Raw genomic sequence first — 9008 nt, forward strand, 5'->3', positions numbered from 1 at the left:
ATACGACAAAACTGAACAATATTCTCATGTCGGTTCATCAAAAAAAGCAGGGCTTTGAAAGCCAAAATAATGACAACCAAAAGCAGGGAAATGTTAAAAGGCAATCAGGGTGATACGTTACAAGTAAAATAGCAAATTGCATGCAAAAAAGATGCTAATGGAACATTCAGGTTCAAATTCTAATTGCCAGAGGCAGGAAGCTGATTGTTGCAGCTCTCCTCGCAATCACTGTTCAGCCCCTTGAAGAAATTCAGAATTCCGTCTCCAGGACTTGCAGCCTCAGAGCAACAGGAAAGGCGGGTGGGAGGGGACACAAACCCTGGCCATATAGGAACCATTTGCATGTCCCTCAATCCACATTGCGTTAATTGGCACGTCCTTAATTAGTGTCCAGCCCTATGTTTGGATAGTGTTGCAGATTGGTTGCAAGAGTGCAGCGCTTTCCGGAGGGTGAATCCACTTTTGGGGATTTCCCTGAAAGCGCTACAACGAAGCTCTTTTTGCGGATTGGTTTCAGGAGTGTGGCAGATTGTCTACGACGTTGTGCATAACCGCATTTTTGTAATGATTTCAATTTGCCACACTCCTGCTACAAAGAATCTGTGCGGAATGGCCCAGAGAATCTCAAAGTAAACAGCAGAGCAGGGCAATCTCAATGTAAATTGTGCTTGTCAGAAGAAATCTCCTTACCTCCCTCCCTCTGAAGAATTGTGTGTTTGCACACAAAAGCTTACACCTGAAGTAAAACCTTGCTGGTCTTAAAGGTACCCCTGGATGGGACACCGACCTTGTTCTCGCTCTCTCACACACACTGCCTCTCTCTCTCTCTCCCCCTCTAAAGAAGGAGGATGAGGAAGGAGACCACAGCCAATGGAGGAGACTTGGCCTTGTATAGCTCCCGCAAGAGAGCTGTGATGCAGCAGCAGCCCAGAGAAGAAAGCATCAGAGAGCAATCGAGGGAGAATAGCACCCAGTTTCTTAAAGCATGGAACCAGGGGGACACGCGTGGAACTGGGGGATCCCCAGGCCTCAACTGGAAAATGGCAACTTCAGCACACACTGGTGATCTGGTGACGCACTGGTGAAGTATGCTAAGAACGGAGGCCACACTGATGTTCTTCAGCAACTCAAGTTTATTAACACTCACAACTGCAACTACAACAACTGGCAAAACCACAAGTAACTCCACCATTTTATATACCTTTGTTTCCCAACCAAAGTTCCCACATGTGGAGAATGCTTGACACCTTGAACCCTTTGATGATCCTGCAGCAGTATCTGTTTCTCCACTTCACCCTTATGCTCGACATAATTCTGCTGGTATTTTGGACAGCCTCAGGTTCTCTGCGGATGGCTCACAATTATCAGTATTTCCTCTCCCAGGGTTCTTTCAACAGATCCTTCTCTCAGATATTACTCTCATTAGGAGCTTTTAAGCTTCACTTATTGGTGGTGTTGGCCTTTGTTCTGCTAAACATCTAGTCTGTGTGTTCCCACTTTCACTACTCTCAGAACTCGATGGTACTCCTGTGATCTACATCCCTCCATAGCACCTGCCCATCTGTTGGAACAGCCCAAAATGAGACAGATCCTGCAATTTCAGACAGTTATGCTGGAACCCAATGTGGGCAGGCCCCATAATTCCTAACATATATGGGCTGATTTGCATTGAACACTCTGGGACTCGTTTCCCTCTGCCCTTTTCTCCTTACACACTTCCACCAGATCCAGATGCAACCGGTCTAACCAAGTTGTCGGCTTCCTGCACATCAACAATTTGGCAGGCTTCGTCCAATTGCCATACGGTGCAAACACTGGCAGAGGCTCATGGGAATTGTAGTCCATGGACATCTGGAGAGCCACAGGTTGACTACCCCTGCCATACGGTGTGTGTGTGTGTGTGTGTGTGTGAGAGAGAGAGAGAGAGCAAGAGACATGACCACTATGACTAGTCACCTTCCACAAATCTACATTTCTTTTGTTGTGAGCACCATGCATCCCATACTTCTTCTTCATACATAACTGCGGACTAGCAACTTCATTCGAACAATGCCCAGATGGCCCACATATAAATACAATATATAGATAAATGTACCGCCTTTAACATCTTCTGTCTTCTGACTCCTGGTGGCAGAACCACCACCCGTGCTCCCCACAATAGGTAGAATTTCGGGACCTGGGGGTGGGGGGAGTTTTAGTCCACAAGAGAACTGCTGTGCTGTGATTGGTAGCTTGCTGTAATTGACAAGACAAGGAGTGGAGGGAGAAGTTCATTTTGCTTTCCCTTGCAGCCTCATCAGGAGGCAAAAAGACATGATGGGGCAGAGGGAAAAGACAGGAAGGGTCTCCCGTGAGGAGGTCTAAAACACGAGGTTTATCATTCCGCGTATGCAAGCAGGAGGCCATTCACGTGTTACCCCTCCATACGGAAACTGTCTAATAACTAGAGATTTCCAGCTGCTATCTGAAGGTTGGCAACTCTGTGCACATATATGTTCTGCTCCCACTTTAAATGGATTAAAATATGACTAAGTGCTGTAGCTCTGCTACAGGGAAACCTAGGAATTATCATTTGGAGAATCAGGGAACTGGCATGAAAGAAAATGCGTGGCAGAGCATCTCAAGCCCATCTCAGAGAAGTAACCACTTTAGCATTCCAGAAAACATTGTACAGGTGCAACTGGAACGGTCTCCAAACCCATCCGCTAAAGGATCTTTGTCAGGGAATCTTAAAATTACTCTGGGGCCAGCTGCTGTATCAAGTGAAACATGATTTAAAATCAGCCTCGCTGCTCTGTATCCGGAGACCTTGAACAAGTCAGTCCCTTGTGCCATCTCCTCCAAATGAGTATGGTGATGCAATCGCTCACCCTGGAAAAATCCCCCTTTGCTAATTTATGGAGAAACTGATGGGACTGTTCCTAAAACCACTCCACAAATGTCAGGCGGTGTCCCATCTCTCCTGAAATTTATGGAAGGGTAGAGGGTTAATTTGCCACAGCCTCATATTGTATCCTTGGCACTGACCTGGACGCAATGCAGGCTGGGAGAAGCCCCCATGGATGAAGCAGCTGAAAAAAAAATTCTGGAGGCACACCAAGATCTTAGAGGTCATCTGAAAGCCAAACACTGATTCCACAAACTACACGTTTTTAGGAATGTTTTTAGGAATGTTATCCAAGTGGGACCTGGGGACTCCTAGAATTACAGCGCAGCTTCAGAGATCAGTTGTCCTGCAAAAAATTGATGCTTTGTAGGGGGGACTCCAGGGCACTGGGCCCACTGCAGTATCAGTCCTCCACAGGCTCCCCCCTCCAATTCCCGTTTTCCAACCTGGAGATGGCAACCCTCCCCCATGCCAGGGGTCAGGAGGGACCTGGAAACCTCAGAACTGAGCACTTCTAAAACAACCTTTTGTGACCTCAAATTCTCTTCGCCAGGTGCAAAACTGGCACCTGCCTGGAAGCTTTCAAGTTCAAGGAAAAAATGCTTTGCAGAAGGTATAATATTCTTGTGCAATTTACCGCAAGATGATGTAGTGAGGGATGCTGGCTTAGATAGCTTTTAAAGTGGCTCTGAGAACATTCACAGAGCTTAAATAGAACCTCTGTGATCAGGGGCAGTCTATCTGCAAGTACTAGTCCTTGGAAGAAAAGCAGGGGAAAGAGGCTGCCTGGCTATTCCTAGAAACCATTTGCTAGACTCAGCAGACTCCATGGTGTGATCAACCAAGATTCTCTTGGGGTCGGAAGGCTTGCTGGGTCCACCAAGTTAAAACACATGAATATAGGGTTGCCATATTTTGTCAAGCAAAGAGGAAGACATATTTCCCAGCTGACTACTTCAAACAACTGGTCACTATGACAAATCTCATCTTAAATGCTCCTACTATTCAAGCTGTGATCATTGATATTAACTGGAAACATTCCTAACCCTCATTTTTGAATCACATTTTAAATTGATTTGCTTAAGCTAAATGATAGAGGACAACAAAATCAGAGTCCAGTAGCACCTTTAAGACCAACAAAGATTTATTCAAGGCATGAGCTTCTGAGTGCCTTGAATAAATCTTTGTTGGTCATAGACCCATTATGCATGGGCCGGAATGCCTGAAGTGGCAGCAACAGGGCTTTGGGGGAAATCCCCGATTATGCCCAACGTCACCACCATCCAGGGCCCAGCCCGGCCCAGGGCCACGGAAGGTTCGTGTTATGGAAACGTGGGAACTTCTGCAGCTTCCTGATACTGTAGGCACCTGCAGGGGCTGGGATGGGCCGGCACTGTACATAATTGCCAGCACAGGGCCTTTCGGCCTGCCTGGCCCTGTCCTATGGTGTCCCTTTAGGGACACCGCACGCCCCTGCGGGCTCTGTGGAGCCACGGAGCCGGCAGGGGCATCCCCCTGCCCCCACCAAAGCATGTGGAGGGGGCCCGGCCCCCACTCCCCCTGGCCCCTCCTTACCTCCCCCCCCGGCTGCTGCCGCTTACCCCACTGGCCCCGGTGCAAAGCACATATGCGCGCACTACGGCAGCCATGGAAAACCCACCCCCGTGCATTCACGGGGAACGGCGGGGCATCTTGCCCCACCACAACGGCATGGCAGCAGCATGGAGTAGCTGCCGCCGTGCATAAAGGGTCTTAAAGGTGCTATTGGACTCTGATTTTGTTGTGATACTTCAGACCAACACGGCTACCCACTTGAATCTATTGATAGAGGACAGACACCCCCAAGAGAGGGCATGTCTACTAAAAAGAGGCGATCTGGTAATGCTAATTGGTACAAATATCTATGGGACTTGAAATGGCAGGAGCTTTCTCTTCCTTGTGTTCATGCAAAGAAACAAACCTGCAGGACCTTGCTAGCTGCTGCCCCATCTCACAGGTGGCATTGCAGGAGAGAGGAATGAGGAGCTGTGGATAAATAACTAGCAAACCTTCAGTACTTGATCTTCTCCAATCCGGTTTCCGACATGGCCACGGGGTGGGGACAGCACTGGTCGTTCTGGTGGACGATTTTCAATGCCAGCTGGACTGAGGCAGATCAGTGCTGCTGATACTGTCAACCATAAGCTTCTTGCTCACTGCCTCATCCATGCAGTGATCCAAGGGACCACCCCATAATGGCTGACCTGCTTTCTCCACTGCCAAGGAGAAAGAGTGATAATTGGGGAGAACCAATCACACTACTGTGAACTCACATGTGGGGTTCCACAAAGAGCGATTCTCTCCCCAACTATTTCCAGAGGGATCAAAAGAGGCAGTGGTACGCCCGTTGCTCAAAAAACCGTCCTTGGCTCCACAGGAGCCTGACAACTACCGCCCCGTCTTGCATCTGGCATTTCTGGGGAAGTTGGTTGCAAGGGCTACTGCGGGCCAAATATCAGCATTCCTGGAAGAAACTTCAGCCCTTGACCCATTTCAGTCGGGTTTCCGGCCTGGCCATGGGGTGGAGTCAGCAATAGTCGCCCTGACGGATGACCTCTGCTGCCAACTGGACCAAGGCGGGTTAGCGCTGCTGATACTATTAGACCTGTCAGCAGCATTTGACACAGTCGATCATGAGTTCCTACCTCACCGCCGTGCGTGACAGAAACCTGGACCAGGGAGGGTGAAACTGTTGCTGTCAAAGACCTAGCCCCTGCCGGGTTCTCTGTCCACCACCAGTCTCAGACAGCAGGGTGAGGAGGAGGGATGGCAATCCTGACCCAAGAGGCTTTCTCCTTCAGGGCCCTTCCTGTGCCGTCAATACCAGGCATTGAAAGTATTGGCCTCAGATGGGGATCAATTGAAAGCATGGCCATCTGGCTAGTGTACCGTGTGCCCAAGGCACCACCAGATGCCCTGCCTGCCCTGCTAGAGGTGGTGGCAGCCTGGACGCTACAGTTCTCCAGTCTGTTAGTCCTGGGGGACTTTAACGTCCATGCTGAGCTACTATCCTCTAGAATCAGGCAGGACCTGGTGCCAACCATGGCGACACTAGGGCTCTCGCAGTTTGTTGTTGGCCCCACCCATCAAGCAGGTCACACCCTGGATCTTATTTTCGGCATAGGTCTGAATGTGGATCTGGTCACGGAAACTGCCGCACCATGGTCAGACCACTATGCCCTGAAGGCTCGGCCAAGGCTACCACCCCCTCCTCAGTTGGGCGCTGAGCAAATTTTAGCTTACCTGCAGAGACTTATGGATCCAATTGGATTCCTGAACGCTCTGCGGGAACCAATGCCTCCCAGCACTTTTCTCAATGGCCTGGTCAGCAACTGGCATGATAGACTGCTGACTGCCAATAATGAGATAGCTCCCCGACGCCCTCTCCGGCCCAAGCAGGCCCCCTGGTACACTGAGGAGCTTCGCAACAAGACATGGGAACTGAGACAGCTAGAGCGAGTCTGGAGGAAGACTCGTGACGAATCCTCGAGAACATCTTATAGAATGCAGATGAAGGCCTATGAGATGATGGTGATGTTAGTAAAACACAATTTTTACTTGGCTACCATCGCATCTGCAGACTCACACTCAGCTCAATTATTTAAGATAGTTTGATCCCTCACTGCCCTGGTTGAAGGGCAACAAAACAGTAACCAATTGGATATCAGCTGTGAGGCATTTGCGAGTCATTTTGCAGATAAAATCTTGACACTCCGCCACGACCTCCCTCCAACCTTAGATACAGAAAGTGAACTAGAGGCCCCTTTGCCGGAGAAAACTCTGAGTAATTTCAGACAACTCACGCTGACCAAAGTGATCTCCTTCCTCCGGGATCATGGACAGAGGGTTGCAATAGAAGGGAGAACATCAGACCACCGACAACTTACTTGTGGACTCCCACAGGGAGCGGTCCTCCTGTTCAACATCTTCATGCACCCTCTCGCACAACTGGTACGGAAGTTTGGGTTGGGTTGCCATCAATATGTGGATGATACCCAGCTCTTCCTCCTGATGGATGGCCGCAGTGACTCTCCCCCAGAAGCATTAGCCACCTGCCTGGAAGCAGTGACGAATCAGAGTCGTCTGAAGCTCAATCCTCCAAAGACTGGGTAGGAATCCTCCTGTGGCTGGGTAGGAAGGGCCCACGTAAGGAAGTGTGCCTGCCTGCCCTGGATGGTGTGCAGCTCTCTACGGCTCACTCCGACAGGTATCTAGGCGTGATTCTGGATGCTTCCCTCACAATGGAAGCCCAGATCACAAAGGTCATGGCTGGCATTCTACCATCTTTGCCAAGCCAAGCTACTAGCATCCTACCTGGCCCCGGAACACCTAGCCACAGTGATCCATGCGACGGTCACCTCTAGACTTGACTTTTGTAACTCACTCTATGCAAAATGCAGCAGCCGGGATCCTCACTGCAACACCGTGGAGGTCCCACATCCGGCCCATTCTCCACCAACTGCAATGGTTGCCAGTTGAATTCCGGATCACACTAAAGGCTCTGGTAATTCCCTTCAGGGCCATGAGCGGTCATGGCCCAGTGTACCTGAGGGATCTCCTCCTCGCCTATGCTCCCAAAAGAGCTCTGTGCTCCACCGCTACCAACCAGCTAAGGGTCCCTAAAGAAGTCCGCCTGGTCTCGACCACAGCTAGAACATTCTCTGTTCTGGCCCCCACCTGGTGGAACGAGCTTCTGGAGGATATCAGGGCCCTGACGGAGCTTAAACAGTTCCGCAAGGCCTGCAAAAAGGAGCTCTTCCACCAGGCATTTGGTTGAAACCAGACATAACCAACAGCGACTGAAGGGCCCCTGCTCCCCCCTCCCCCGCCCCCCCTCAGAACTCCACCAGTATACTCTGGACATGTTTGCACTGTTGCACTGTTGCATTGTTTATATTGTTTATACTGTTATAATTTTATGTTTACAACTATTAGTTATTATTATTGTACGGTTATTCACATGTTATAGACTGTTTTATGTATTGTTCTTAAGTTCTTATGTAAACCGCCCTGAGCCTCCGGGGAGGGCGGTATATAAATATAATAAACAAACAAACAACCTCTGATATGCAGATGATACCACTCTAATGGTAGAAAACAAAGAGGAACTTAAGAGCTTCACAATGCGGGTGAAGGAGGAGAATGCAAAAGCTGGCTTGAAACTCAACATGAAGAAAACTAAAATCATGGCATCCGGCCTTCTCAATTCCTGGCAAATAGATGGGGAAGAAATGGAGGTAGTGGCAGATTTTATTTTCCTGGGCTCCAAGATCACTGCAGATGGGGACTGCAACAAAGAAATTAAAATATGCTTGCTCCTGGGGAGGAAAGCTATGGCAAATCTAGAGAGCATCCTAAAAAGCAGAGACATCACCCTGCCAACAAAAGTGCGTCCAGTCAAGGCTATGGTCTTCCCAGCTGCAATGTATGGCTGTGAAAGTTGGACCATAAGGAAGGCCGAGTGTCAAAGAATTGAGGCTTTTGAACTCTGGTGCTGGAGAAGACTCTTGCGAGTCCCTTGGACTGCAAGGCGAACAAACCAGTCAGTCCTAGAGGAGATCAGCCCTGACTGCTCCTTAGAAGGCCAGATCCTGAAGATTAAACTCAAATACTTTGGCTACCTCATGAGAAGGAAGGACTCCCTGGAGAAGAGCCTAATGCTGGGAGTGATTGAGGGCAAAAGAAGAAGGGGACGACAGAGAACGAGGTGGCTGGATAGAGCCCTGAAGCAGTCAGTGCGAGCTTAAATGGACTCCGGAGTAGAGGACAGGAAGGCCTGGATTACTGGAACTTGTTCTATGCAAGCCTTCCCTTATCCCTGCTCCAGAAATTACAATTGGTCCAAAACGCAGCTGCCCACATTCTTCCCCGGACACTATGGAGAGCACACATGACCCCAATCCTTCAGCAGCTGCACTGGCTACCAATTGTATACTGTATCAGGTTTAAGATGCTGGTCCTCACCTTCAAAACCATATGTTGCCTGGCTCCCTTGTACCTCAGGACCATCTATTTGTCCATACCCTCCAATGAGTGACACATGGTATCCACTCTAGTGGATTGGTGATCCCTGGCCCCAAAG

The sequence above is a fragment of the Paroedura picta genome, chromosome 10 (genome assembly GCF_049243985.1).
Source record: "Paroedura picta isolate Pp20150507F chromosome 10, Ppicta_v3.0, whole genome shotgun sequence".
In the NCBI taxonomy this organism is placed as follows: domain Eukaryota; kingdom Metazoa; phylum Chordata; class Lepidosauria; order Squamata; family Gekkonidae; genus Paroedura; species Paroedura picta.